General features: G+C 30.5%; 1 protein-coding gene across 10 annotated transcripts in view; it reads left to right on the top strand.

The window, feature by feature from the left end:
• The window catches only part of LOC142319376 (uncharacterized), a 226,504-nt gene that overhangs the window by 140,646 nt on the left and 70,118 nt on the right, over window positions 1-15,740 (top strand). The gene's annotated exons all lie outside the window — the stretch shown is intronic.

Genomic DNA, 15,740 nt, shown 5'->3' with positions numbered 1-15,740 from the left:
TTATTAGATGTCACAGCTTAAGGCCTTGATGAACCTGTCAGACTGAAGACTGGCATTGCAAATAATTTATACTAATATACAGTGACATAATATCAATATACTGTAATCAATACTGAGAATGTTCCGCTCATTGAGACTGCTTTCTTCAGTTCTTCATATTTTGCTACAATTTTAAATCGATTACTCACCATAAAACGCGAATGTATTAATTCAACCCTACAAATAAAAATTCATAATTAATGCCTGATATTAATGGAAATTTATTTTTTTCTACATCTTTGTTAACTGAAATGTGATGTTGTTACTTGAAACAACCTGTACGCTTAAACAGTAGTTGTTTTTGGCTAAATCTTAATTACAATTATTGAGAAACAATCGTTCATAATCTACTTCCAAAAGTAGAAAATTTTTATCTATTGGTTTGGATTTTATAGTATTTCAAAGTTGACATCTCAAAAAAAGTGCAAAAAATCCACATTTCATGCCTTTAATTTTCAAACAAATGACAACTAAAATTGGCTGATCCAATTAGCGCAAAAATAATTGCAGTTTCTGATGATACTTTCATTTTTATTGTGCAATTTTAATTTTAACTGAGATGCAGTAGTTTAAACATAAGTGCCATCTTTCATAAAGACTACTGTAATACATAATTGCAATTGCTCAGCAAAAATTTCTACATCATGATCAATATCAAATTCCAGTTAGGCATGGTATTTTTCTTATGCTACAAAATTGCATTTCCAAGTTCCACACACAAGCTTCAAGCTTACATGGTGACGTAAAAATAAATAAATATTATTTAGAATCAAACTCTTGTTCATTAAAACTTAAATCTTACAAAACTTATATTTTTATAATCCGGTATGTTTTGATCAGATATAAGATTAGATTCAAAATCTAATGTTAAATTATCACTATGAAAAATTTGACCAAACTATATTAATACCAATGTTTTTAAGATTAGAAAAAACTGAATCAGGAGAATTTCCGCAACAGTTTAACAAATTATTTGATTGTAAAAGATCACAGTTTATAGAAAATAATCTGTAAGGTGAGTAGCAACATTTTTAACATTTAAATTTGGTTGATAATATTTAACAAAAGAACCTGGCACATTAAAGTCACCTATTAATAATAATAGTAATAATTTAAGTATGCCTTCTCTGTTAATGTGTGTTGAGTGAATTAGAGGTACAATTTATTTTTATTTTATAAATTATGCAAACAAATCATAAACATATTTACTTTGTAACTTTCATTTTTTTTTTTAAAGTAGATTTAGTACAACTGAAAGAAGAACAGGTTGTTAATGATGATATTGAAAAAGATTATTCAGCAATTGATGAAACCAACTTAGTTAAATCAGAAGATTTAAAAGTTGAATATGAAGTGATAAGTGCATTAGATTATGCAATCTTACAGTTTAATACCAATTATGCAGATGGACCTTTGGAAGACAAAAGTCGGATAATTGGAAAAGGTAATTTAAAAAAATGTTTATTATATCATTCTTATTGTTTAGGTATCATTTTATTGGACATATCATTCTATTGTTTAACGGGTAACCTACTAAGTAAAAGATTTAAAAAAATATATATCGGTAAAATTAAAAACAAATTGGAATATATGAACAATGTTAGAAAAAAACCAGTAATGTGGTACAAAAAATGCAATATGTAGAAATTTGCTTTTATAATTAGTTTAAGAAAGTCCTAAATATATATATATATATGTTTTATCTATATGAATTGCAAAAAAGGTTAGTTAAAAAACCCAGTAAAATAAAGATCGATAAATAGAATTGCTGATGAAGCAGAGATTTGAGTGTACAAGACTACACCTTCTTTAGGTGTCATACATATCATCTTTATCTCATTGGGCCACGGTGGGGTGGCTTTATTATTCACTAGTTGAACAAATTGCAACTTACAAATTAAGAGAATAAAATATATATATTTAATATTTTGAATTTATTATATTTAATAACCTTTGTAATATAATAATCTTTGACAACATTGGAACCACTGCCTTCTTTCCTTTCAATATTACTTGCACAGCCTAATTTGTGTTTAGTTGTCAAACACAAAACATCTGGTTTATCTTGCTACTTCAACATCATTTTTTCCTGCCTTATCACACACTGCATGAATTTCATTTTATTTAATTTCTTTTGCAATATATCTTTTGAAATACTTATGCCTCTATTTTCTAACATTACCCATAAGTCAACATTTTGCTCGCTTAAAACCAGAGCAAATTCAGAGGCTAGTTTACAGTAGGTTGCTAGCATCTAAAAAAGTCACGACAATATTAGTGGTGCAGCCGTGATTAGCATTACAAAGCTTTGTGGTAACATCGTATGTCAACCATTCTAAACCCAATGTTTTGTCTCTTTTTTTGGCAACAGACATTCGAGGTCTTTTACCTATTTGAACAGGAGGCTGTAAATCCTGTCCCTTATCATGCTCATTATCGGTAATATCCCCAAGAAAATGAGCAACTAACATCAGCCATGTACACAGAACCCTTCTCTAGTTATACTTGTTACAGTGCCAGTAGAGCCTGTCAAACTTTCTGGAGAAATCACGTTGTGGAATCGTCTTCAACTACTCGGTACAAGCCCTTCGGGGGGGCCGGAATTTCATCGACAAAGCAGACATCCTATCGTCATCAAAATTTACAATGCAATCGCTGAGTTGAACCATCCCGACACACAAGTGAGTTTCTGTTGGATCTCTAGCCATGAGGGGATTCTGGGTAATGAATGTGCAGATTCCGCTGCTATAAAGATGCATTTAGCAACCCGCTTTCACTACTAGTGTTACTACATCCTAATTTATTAACTGTGTAAAACTCACACTTTGCGCAAAGTGGCTAGATGACTGGATTGCTACAGTAGACAACAAACTTTGATATCAAAGATACTGTGTTGCTATGGGACTCCTATCACAGGAAAAGTGTGAGGGCAAAAGTGTTGTTTTTAAACTTCAGTAATATCTGAAATGCATGTATTTTAACTTGTCGATAAGTTGTTTAAGTTTAACTTGTTCTCATTTTAATAAACTCTGGGTAATCGGTCGTTAATTGTATTCACTTGTCATATTTGAATATTTATCAGATTAGTAATTAAAACCTGACCTGATACAGATTAAAGATAGTTGTGACATAATTTTATTAATGAAATGAAATTAATTATGTATTTACATTAGGAAAAGTTAACTAACATATTTACCATATTATTACAAAAGATATTTGAAGTTAGTGCCCTGCAGAGCTGATGCAGCAACGCTAAAGTAATCATACTGAGAAACACCTGATGCAAAATGTTATCAGTGTAAACGTTCGTTTTTAGTTATCGATAGTGCAATTTCAAAAGTATGATAGTGTAGAAGGTTTTATATTTGTATAGTATTATAATGTTATAAAAAGTATATATTCAAAAATAGTAATTTAAACGTTTTTTTAACTTCTGTATAAAATTCCCATATTCTTGTAAGGTAAAAGGATTAATCTATTTTTTCCTCAATGAATATGTTTAATTTACAACTTCACCCACCTTGGGGGCGAAGAAATAATGAATATTTTTAATATCTTAATCTTCGAAGGAGTTACGGCCTCTGTTAATGGCTTAAAACCTTCTCTGAGATAATCTTCCTGCAAATTTAAAAGTAATTGGTCAGTTGGTTCTCTGGTTCTTGCATGATGCATTAACAAACAGACAATAATATATATATATATATATATATATATATATATATATATTATTTTTTATTTATTTAATCAACCAAAGTACAGAATAAATAAAGTAGGATGACTTAACTTATTATACTACAGCTGCATTATATATTCATCTCAAATTACATTACAAACTTCGTAAAATATAACATATCATGCATTTATTTATTTTATTTAAAATTTAAAACCTTTAATCTTTTTTTTAAACTTATTCAGTTAAATTAAAAATTAAAGAAAGTAGTAATTAGTAAAGTAGTTGGGGAAATAAGTTCAGTTAAATGGACAACATGCATAATTAATTGCTTTACTTAAAATTATTTTTTTTAATTTTAATTTGATTTTTTGCCTTGATGTCATATTTTTAGATATATTAAAATGTTTAAATGTTAATTTTAATTTTTCATATTTTAAATTTTGTTTAATTTTTAATTTAACCGAATAAGTTTAAAATAAAAATAAAAGGATTAAAGGTTTTAAATTTGAAATAAAATAAATAAATGCATGATATGTTATTATATTTTACGAAGTTTGTAATATAATTTGAGGTGAATATTTGCATATATAGTGGAGTAAGGTAAGTTATTCTACTTTATTTATTCTCTACTTTGGTTAATCTAATAAAATAAATATATTTATATATAGTGCAGAGGAGTATAATTCTTAAAAGAATTGTTTAAAACAAAAAATTTATATATATATACATTTCTAAATAATTTTGTTCTGTTAGATTTTGAGTGTACTTTGTGCATGCAAAAGTTAGCCTTTAACCTTCTAACAAATACCTCATTTGAAAATCAAATGATTGTTTGCAGACATATTATAAGAACACAACTCTGCCCTCCCAAAACAGTACCCCAGGGACATCCCATTTGTTACCGGTTGATGGTAATGATTGGTCTAGCCTCCCACGAGGTGCTCTCATATATCTCACCACTCAGCCTCACATGCAGTCCCCACGGAAAGCCCATTATTATTGTTAAACAGAAATTTTTTTAATTTATTTAATATTATTCTTATTATTTTTGTAATATTATTTAGTTGAATGATACGAATAATTCAGTTCGAACCCAACTCACACAGTGATAGAAACTCACAGTTTAATTAAATTCAAACTCTAATTCAATTCATTAGAGTTTGTGTTTCAACCGGCAAATCATATACTTATATACTCATATATATATATATATATATTTTTTTTTTTGAGATTGGTATAATATCTAAAATCTTCTTAATTATGCTGAGAAATGTGGGTAAAAATCTGGTTTCATTGATCGAGTAGTTTTTTTTGTGTATCTCGAACAAACAAAAACCCTCTTCCTTTTTATATAATAGTATACAATAAATCTTTATGACTAAGAATATACTTTGTTCTTAAATAATTTTTGATAATAAGTAGATCCATATTGTTTTTGAAACCTATGGAAGTTTTTCTTATTAAAAATTGTGATAATAAGTTCACTAGAGAACCGCTTTGAAAATTACATATTTTTATGAATATTTTTGGTTTTTTTTTTTTTTTTGTCTTCAGTCATTTGACTGGTTTGATGCAGCTCTCCAAGATTCCCTATCTAGTGCTAGTCGTTTCATTTCAGTATACCCTCTACATCCTACATCCCCAACAATTTGTTTTACATACTCCAAACGTGGCCTGCCTACACAATTTTTCCCTTCTACCTGTCCTTCCAATATTAAAGCGACTATTCCAGGATGCCTTAGTATGTGGCCTATAAGTCTGTCTCTTCTTTTAACTATATTCTTCCAAATGCTTCTTTCTTCATCTATTTGCCGCAATACCTCTTCATTTGTCACTTTATCCACCCATCTGATTTTTAACATTCTCCTATAGCACCACATTTCAAAAGCTTCTAATCTTTTCTTCTCAGATACTCCGATTGTCCAAGTTTCACTTCCATATAAAGCGACACTCCAAACATACACTTTCAAAAATCTTTTCCTGAGATTTAAATTAATTTTTGATGTAAACAAATTATATTTCTTACTGAAGGCTCGTTTAGCTTGTGCTATTCGGCATTTTATATCGCTCCTGCTTCGTCCATCTTTAGTAATTTTACTTCCCAAATAACAAAATTCTTCTACCTCCATAATCTTTTCTCCTCCTATTTTCACATTCAGTGGTCCATCTTTGTTATTTCTACTACATTTCATTACTTTTGTTTTGTTCTTGTTTATTTTCATGCGATAGTTCTTGCGTAGGACTTCATCTATGCCGTTCATTGTTTCTTCTAAATCCTTTTTACTCTCGGCTAGAATTACTATATCATCAGCAAATCGTAGCATCTTTATCTTTTCACCTTGTACTGTTACTCCGAATCTAAACTGTTCTTTAACATCATTAACTGCTAGTTCCATGTAAAGATTAAAAAGTAACGGAGATAGGGAACATCCTTGTCGGACTCCCTTTCTTATTAGGGCTTCTTTCTTATGTTCTTCAATTGTTATTGTTGCTGTTTGGTTCCTGTACATGTTAGCAATTGTTCTTCTATCTCTGTATTTGAACCCTAATTTTTTTAAAATGCTGAACATTTTATTCCAATCTACGTTATCGAAAGCCTTTTCTAGGTCTATAAACGCCAAGTATGTTGGTTTGTTTTTCTTTAATCTTCCTTCTACTATTAATCTGAGGCCTAAAATTGCTTCCCTTGTCCCTATACTTTTCCTGAAACCAAATTGGTCTTCTCCTAACACTTCTTCCACTCTCCTCTCAATTCTTCTGTATAAAATTCTAGTTAAGATTTTTGATGCATGACTAGTTAAACTAATTGTTCTGTATTCTTCACATTTATCTGCCCCTGCTTTCTTTGGTATCATAACTATAACACTTTTTTTGAAGTCTGACGGAAATTCCCCTTTTTCATAAATATTACACACCAGTTTGTATAATCTATCAATCGCTTCCTCACCTGCACTGCGCAGTAATTCTACAGGTATTCCATCTATTCCAGGAGCCTTTCTGCCATTTAAATCTTTTAATGCTCTCTTAAATTCAGATCTCAGTATTGTTTCTCCCATTTCATCCTCCTCAACTTCCTCTTCTTCCTCTATAACACCATTTTCTAATTCATTTCCTCCGTATAACTCTTCAATATATTCCACCCATCTATCGACTTTACCTTTCGTATTATATATTGGTGTACCATCTTTGTTTAACACATTATTAGATTTTAATTTATTTACCCCAAAATTTTCCTTAACTTTCCTGTATGCTCCGTCAATTTTACCAATGTTCATTTCTCTTTCCACTTCTGAACACTTTTCTTTAATCCACTCTTCTTTCGCCAGTTTGCATTTCCTATTTATAGCATTTCTTAATTGCCGATAGTTCCTTTTACTTTCTTCATCATTAGCATTCTTATATTTTCTACGTTCATCCATCAGCTGCAATATATCGTCTGAAACCCAAGGTTTTCTACCAGTTCTCTTTATTCCGCCTAAGTTTGCTTCTGCTGATTTAAGAATTTCCTTTTTAACATTCTCCCATTCTTCTTCTACATTTTCTACCATATCTTTTTTACTCAGACCTCTTGCGATGTCCTCCTCAAAAATCTTCTTTACCTCCTCTTCCTCAAGCTTCTCTAAATTCCACCGATTCATCTGACAACTTTTCTTCAGGTTTTTAAACCCCAATCTACATTTCATTATCACCAAATTATGGTCGCTATCAATGTCTGCTCCAGGGTAAGTTTTGCAGTCAACGAGTTGATTTCTAAATCTTTGCTTAACCATGATATAATCTATCTGATACCTTCCAGTATCGCCTGGCTTTTTCCAAGTGTATATTCTTCTATTATGATTTTTAAATTGGGTGTTGGCAATTACTAAATTATACTTCGTGCAAAACTCTATAAGTCGGTCCCCTCTTTCATTCCTTTTGCCCAGCCCGTATTCACCCACTATATTTCCTTCCTTGCCTTTTCCAATGCTTGCATTCCAATCTCCAACTATTATTAAATTTTCATCTCCCTTTACGTGTTTAATTGCTTCATCAATCTCTTCGTATACACACTCTACCTCATCATCATCATGGGCGCTTGTAGGCATATAAACGTTAACAATCGTTGTCGGTTTAGGTTTTGATTTTATCCTTATTACAATGATTCTATCGCTATGCGTTTTGAATATTTTTGGTATGTACCAAAAATATTATAGTCATGTGACTAAAAATATTGAATAGTCATGACTATCAATATTTTGATAGTCATGTGACTATCAACAATATTATTTATTAATACATAGTTGCAATTCCTCAGCAAAGATTTCTATATCATGATCAATATCAAATCTCAGTCAGGTGAGATATTTTTCATATCCTGTAAAATTCCGTTTCTATGTTTCACACATGAGCTTCATGCTTATGTGGCGATATAAAAATTAATTATTATTTACAATCAAACTCTCATTAAGTAAATGCTGTATATTACAAAATGAGTATTTTTATAATTTGGTAAGTATTTATGAGAAATAAGATAGAATTCAAAATCTTAGATAACATTATCTGTGATGATGTTTGTGATAAATGAAAAATTTCACCATAAGCAATATTAACACTAATGTCAGTAAGATGAGTAGCAGCATTTTTTGATAACGTTTAGCGAAACTTGGCATATTAAAGTCACCGAATAATAATAGTAAGCAAATTAGAGATACAATTTATTTTTATTTAATAAATTTTACAAAAAATCATAAACATATTTACTTTATAACATTCATGTTTTGCTTTTTATTACAGCAAGTAAATTTACTACAACTGGAAGAGGAAGTGCTTGATATTAGTAATGGTGATATTGAAAAAGATCCGTTAGCAATTGAAGAGACTGACTTAGTTAAATCAGAAAATTGAAAAGATGAAAATAAAGTGGTAAGGGTATTAGATTTTACATACAGTGGAACACCAATTATTCAGATGGACCTTTGCAAGGCCAAATTTGGATAATTGTAAAGGACAATTTAAAAAAGTTTCATCATATATACTGCAGATATCATTTTAATGTTTAATAGATAAGACACTAAGTAAAAAAAATAAAAAAGTAAATGTATTTCCGTAAAATTAAGAAGAAATTTGGAACATATGTACAATGTAAGAAAAAAGAGATATAGTAATACGGTACAATGTGTAGAAATTTGCTTTTATAATTAGTTTTACAGAGGCTGGTATCTATATGTTTTTGCTAAATGAATACAGAAACGTCAATTGAAAAACTCAGTAAAATAAATATTAATAAAAATAATTTACATTGAAGCAAAGATTTATTTTTTCAAATAATGTATTGGTTTTTTTTTTTTTAAATTGTCTAGTTTGGATTTAAGTAGTCCAGTTAGTTGAACATCTGGAAAATTGGCATCCTACTGTATTTTTCATTGTTATTACTTTATTTGTAAATTGTAAATTTTGGATTACATGCAGTTCATTTCTTAACTCATATATATACACATATATAAAAAATGTTTTTGGGTCCATGGCAATCTTTAATGATATTTTTTATTTAATAAATTCTTCTTTGTTTACATTTACACATTAATTTTAAGCTTTTTACATTTCATTTTTTTAAAATTGTTTGTTAATAAAATTAAAATATTTTAAAACTTTCAGAACAAATATTTTGTTCAGTCAAGAGAATGAAAACGTATTCCAATCTTATGATTAAAATTGATGTATGTATATATACACATTAATCAATTATATAATATATAAATATATTTATTTATTTATTAATATCACATTTGGGTGTAACATTTAAGATCAGACTTTCTAAATTTTCTTCAAAGTAACTTTTACAAAAGTCAGATTGAGCCTCCACAGATTGTTCCACATATAGCTGTTGGTTATATGTGGAACAAACATGAGAAAATTGTCTGGTGAACTGAATCTAAACAAACTTCATAGCTTCATTTATCATCAAATCACACCTCACTAGATCACATCTAGAGTTGTAACTCAGGACCTAGTCTCACTACAGGTGACCCCTTGACAGTCAACCATGAAAGGTCTTTTAAGAAATACTCCACCGTCTGAACTAAACAACACCAGAGTTCAGAGAAGGCAGCATTTGGATATGGTGGGCTGCCATTTAGAAGATAACATGCAATCGGAGGACTGGAATGCCTCAACACTACATACACAAATAACAAAAATACAAAGTCCAAAGTCAAACCAAAGCAAATGACCTACATTTCCATACACAATCTACGCTCACTGATGCAGACTGGTAAACTAAAAATAATAACTGGCCAAATTGACCACCGCAAAATTCTCATCATGGGTCTGCAAGAAGTAAGAAACACTGACAATGGCATGGAATCTCAGTAATTATAGAGTCTACAAAGTTATACCTGGATAGAAGTGGTGAAAAATGTCCCACAGTTTGGAACAGGCTTTTTAGTCAGCCTCAAAGTAATAAACTCCATACAAGGATTCAAGTCGCAGTCCCCAAGAGCCTTACCACTCAACCCAAATAAATGTAATAAAATCGACACTATAGTAAACGCCCATGCATCCACTAATAATAAAAATAACTCTCCAAAAGACCATTAGGAAACAGAAATGTTCTTGGATCTGCTCGACCTAACTATAAATAACATCCTCAAAAATCATCTTAAACAATTAATTGCAGTTTTCAATGCTCAACTAGGCAGAGAAAGAAGATATCATGACGTCATCGGGAAATCCAAAAGAAAACAAAAATGAACAGAGGCTCGTCGATTTCTGCAGAAACTACAACCTTATCTCAAAATCCACATATTTCAAGAGGAAAACTCAAAACATGGAAACATCTTGACTACACTAAAGGAGATTGGCAACTGGACTATGTCTTCATGGATAAACACCACCTCAAGGAGATCTGCAACGTAAAAGTCCTCAGAGGAGTAGACACAGGCTTAGACCACTATGTAGTCAAAATTAAATTTACTTCTCAAAGAAAGCAACAAAACCAAGCCCCTAAAACTAAAAGAAAATTGAATCCTACCCAACTGATCAAGAGTGAAAATGACCAAAAAGCAATAGAAAAAAATAACAGTCACAGGTACACTCGAATATCTAGTTGATAACATTAAACAAATCACAGAAGAATTAGCTCCAATAAAATCCTGTAAAAAACATCAATGGTGACGAACAGTGAAAAAAGACATCGAGCATGGCTATTTTACCAATCCCAAAAATCAGAAATATACTTCTAAAATCTAGTAAAACAAAGAAAAGAAACCATCCGAACCCGAAGGAGAATAAAGAGACAATATAAGGACACACTGAAATCAATAGAAGAATTCAATTAAACACAGTCGAGAGACTAGTACAAAATCTCCAAAAATACCAACCCCAACCCCAAACCCTGCTAATAAAGAATGAAAATGGTAAGCTGGTCCTTAATAATAAAAACTGTTTGGAAATCATAGCTAAATATTTCAACAAACTCCTAAAACTGACAGAATTCCTAAATTTCAACACTAACACCCCAATAACAACACAACCATCATAACATCTACTCTCCCTCAATAAAAGAAATCTACCTAGCACTGGGTGAGATGAAGAATTACAAAGCGGCAGGAGAAGATCAAACTTTTGTAGAGATTTGGAAACTTGCCAGAAGATCAGCAAAAATTGCACTTCATCAATAGCTTGTCAACATGTGGTTCAATGAAGAATTACCAGAACACTGGACGACAACCCTCATCCATCCGCTACACAACAAAGGGGACAAAACGACCCTAACAATTACAGGGGAATGTCACTCGCAACATAAAAAATTCTTTCAAGAATAATCTTCAGCAGGATCGGTCCACAACTTGAGAAAGAACTAGGAGAATACCAGGAAGGTTTCAGAGCCTGGAGGAGTTGTCCAGACCAGATCATGAGTCTCAAGCTAATAATGGATTACAACTGGAAAATAAAAAGAGACGTGGTCATAACATTTGGAGATTTCAAGAAAGCTTGTGACTGCATCCACAGAGAATCCTTACAAAAAATCCTGAGACACCCTGGACTATTTATCAAATTAATAAACATGATAAAACTGACCCTTGCATACATTGAGTCAGAATTAAAATTTAGAGGTGACCTCTCAGAACCTTTTGAGATCAAAACAGGACTATGCCAAGGTGATGGGCTCTCACCGCTATTATTCAACTGTGCTGTAGAAGTTTTAGTGAGGGAAAAACTGTTAAGTGTAATTTTGTATTCAATTTACGGCGCATAAAAATCAAGTCTGTTAAAAAATGTGAAATTCTGTTTAGTTTTGTTTTGAAAAATGTATCTTCACTAATGCCGAATATGCCGACATGATTTTCATCTATGGATTTTGCAATTGAAGTGCCGCAGCAGCGGTTACGTAATATAGGTCTAAAATTATTGTACCTACTAGACACATCTGTTTTCTTTTTTGTAACATTTTCTTCTAAGTTTTCGTTGGTTTTGTTGTTAATTAAAGTCGACATGTTTAAAATTTTATTTCTTTTTTGTTGACATTATTTACATCAATCTTCCTTTAATTAAATTCCCTACAATTTATGTTTAAAAAATGTATGATTTATTGCCAATTTAATGTAATTGTACGTCAAACGTAAAAAATGTGTTTTTTGACCCTATTTTTGGCGTTTTACACGGGATATCTTAGAAACTAAGAGAGATACAGTTCTGGGACCTATTTTTTTTTGATTTCCCAGCTCAAAACCCATAAGAAACAATTGAATTTGCCCATTAATTGACCTTCCCAGAATTTCAGAAAGCCTTAATTTACCCTGAGGAACTAAAACTCGGGTGAAATGTTTCACCTGTATAACTCGTTAATGAAGCGTTTTCGGACCTATGTTTATATGATTTTTTTCTTACTTTTCAAGAATGAGTTGTCTATATATATATATATATATATACACCATCATATGTATATTTACATAACTAATTTACCTCCTTGTTTTTTTTTCTTCAAAACATCCAATATTTAAATCCAGTAATTAAAATTGTAATTAGCTGCTATAATTTTGTTGTGCTCATGAACTAAGTATTGCATTTTCAAGGTTTCTCTTTACTGTATCTACTAGATTTATTACTATAGTTAAATTAATGTTTTTACTAACAACAAGGTCTTAAACCTTTGCTGCTGAAATTAAAATAAATTTGTAAAATAACATTAATATTTTTTTATTTTAAATGAATCAACAAAACTATATTTCTTTTAAAAATGTATAATGCTTGTATTGTATTGAATTTTGTATTATATATTTAAATGTATTTTGTTATTAAATAAATTAATAAATAAAGGTGACAGAAAAGTTAAATATTATTTGTTTATTGCCGACAAAATATACCTACATCTTAATCAACTGTCATTATCAGAAATTAATTTTTTTACAGAAATAACAGGTTGAATGAAGAAACAACGATGAAATAGACCGTTCTACAATTCAAGTAGATATAGAAATTCAGTATTTCCATTAACCTTTTCATTTTTTTAAATATGTTCCCATATAATAAGAGGTGTTGAATTATATGACAAATTGAAAACCATCTCTATTATGACCTTGTATTCTTTTAAATCTTTCATCTATTTGGGAACCAAAGTGAAAATTCATCCAAAGGAACTTGGAGAGAAGTTACATTAGATTCTACATTTTATTAATTTCACCCGGTGTTATAATGTAATTGATTTGGTCAGGTCTTGAAATTTCCTATTTATGACAGCAAGCGCAACCGTTAAGCATCATTACAATTTGTTATTTTCAATTGTGATATAACTTATATACATCACACCCTTTTTGAACTAGCATGAATAAGCTTGGTTCACTGCAAAATGACACACCAATTAGGTTGCTAATGGCAGCTTTAGAATATTATGGGCAGATGTAATTTTATGTATATGCATATTATTATAAATGTAATTATGTAAAATGTATAAATAATAATTTACTAATCGAATGTTAAGTGTATAAGTGCCCCTGATTTTAATATATATATATATATTTTAATTCTCTGATTGTTTTTTGTTTTTTAACATTATATATAAGTTATAATTTTTTTTATTACTGTGAATTGAAACTAATCTCACTGAAGTTCTGGTTTAGTTAGTAAGAAGTAATTATGAAGAAAATAATAATAATAATAATAATAATAATAATAATGAAAAGAAATGTGAAGTTTTAATAATTCTTCATCGATTTGGCACAACACCTCTTCATGTGCTACTTTATCCACCCATCTGATTTTTAACGTTCTTCTATAGCATCACCTTTCAAAAGCTTCTAATCTTTTCTTTTCAGGTACTCCAATTGCTCGAGTTTCACTTCCATATAAAGCTACGCTCCAAACATATACTTTCAAAAATACTTTCCTTATGTTTAAATTAATTTTTGATATAAGCAAATTATATTTCTCAATGAAAGTTCATTTCACCTGTGCTAATTGGTATTTTATACTGCTCCTGTTTCATCCATCTTTAATAATTCTACTTTCCAAATAACAGAATTCTTGAACCTTCATATTCTTTTCTCGCCCTGTTTTTATATTCAGTGGTCCATCTACATTATTTCAACTACATTTCATTACTTTAATTTTGTTCATGTTTATTTGCATATGGTAGTTCTTGCGTCGGACTTTATCCATCCTGTTCTTTGTTTCTTATAAATCTTTTTTACTCTTGGCTAGAATTACTGAATCATCAGCAAATTGTAGCATCTTTATCTTTTCACCTTGCACTGTTACTCTGGATCTAAATTGCTCTTTAACTGCTAATTCTATGAAAAGATTAAAAAGTAGTGGGGATAGGAAACATCCATCCTTGTCAGACTCCCTTTTTTATTACGGCGTCTTAATTATGTTCTTCGATTATTACTGTTGCAGTCTGGTTCCTGTAAATGTTAGCAATTGTTCTTCTGTCTCTATATTTGAACCCTAAAGTTTTTAAAATACTGAACATTTTATTCCAGTCTGCATTAGCAAATGCCTTTGTTTTTCTTTAATCTTCTTTCTACTATTAATCTGAGCCTCAAATTGCTTCCTTTGTCCCCTATACTTTTCCTGAAACCAGATTTATCTTCTCCTAACACGTTTTCCACTCTCCTTTCAATTCTTCTGTGCAGACTTCTAGTTAAAATTTTTGATGCACGAGTAGTTTAGCTAACTACTAACAATTAGCTATTGTTCTGTATTCTTCACATTTATCTGCTCCAACTTTCTGTGGTGTCATGATAATAACACTCTATTTGAAGTCTGACGGAACTTCCCCTTTTTTGTAAATATTACATACCAGTTTGTATAATCTATCGATCGCTTCCTCACCTGCACTGCGCAGTAATTCTGCAGGTATTCCGTCTATTCAAGGAGCCTTTCTGCCATTCAAATCTTTTAATGCTCTCTTAAATTCAGATCTCAGTATTGCTTCTCTCCTTTCATCCTCTATAATACCATTTTCTAATTCATTTCCTCCATATAACTCTTCAATATATTCCACCCACCTATTGACCTTTCCTTTCATATTTAAATCGGTGTATCATCTTTGCTTAACACATTATTAGATTTTAATTTATGTACCACAAAATTTTCCTTACCTTTTCTGTATGCTCCGTCGTATTTTACCAATGTTCATTTCTCTCTCCATTTCTAAACACTTTTCTTTTTCTAGTTTGCACTTCCTGTTTATAGTATTTCTTAATTGTCAATAGTTCCTTTACGTCATCAGTAGTAGTATTATATTTTCTACGTTCATCCATCAACTGCAACATATCCTCTGACATCCAAGGTTTTCTACCGGTTCTCTTTGTTATGCCTAAGTTCACTTCTATTGATTTAAGAATTTCCTTTTTAACATTCTCCCATTCTTCTACATTTTTTAACTTTTTTTAATCTTTTTTATTCAGACCTCTTGCAATGTTCTTCCCAAAAATCTTCTTTACTTCCTCTTCCTTAAGCTTCTCTAAATTCTACAGATTCATTTGACACTTTTTCTTCAGGTTTTTAAACTCCGTTCTACATTTCATTATTACTAAATTATGGTTGC

Source organism: Lycorma delicatula, chromosome 2 (assembly GCF_047948215.1).
Source record: "Lycorma delicatula isolate Av1 chromosome 2, ASM4794821v1, whole genome shotgun sequence".
NCBI classification, from domain to species: Eukaryota; Metazoa; Arthropoda; class Insecta; order Hemiptera; family Fulgoridae; genus Lycorma; species Lycorma delicatula.
The sequence above is the reverse complement of the archived record's forward strand: the minus strand, read 5'-3'. Positions and strand labels throughout refer to the sequence as shown.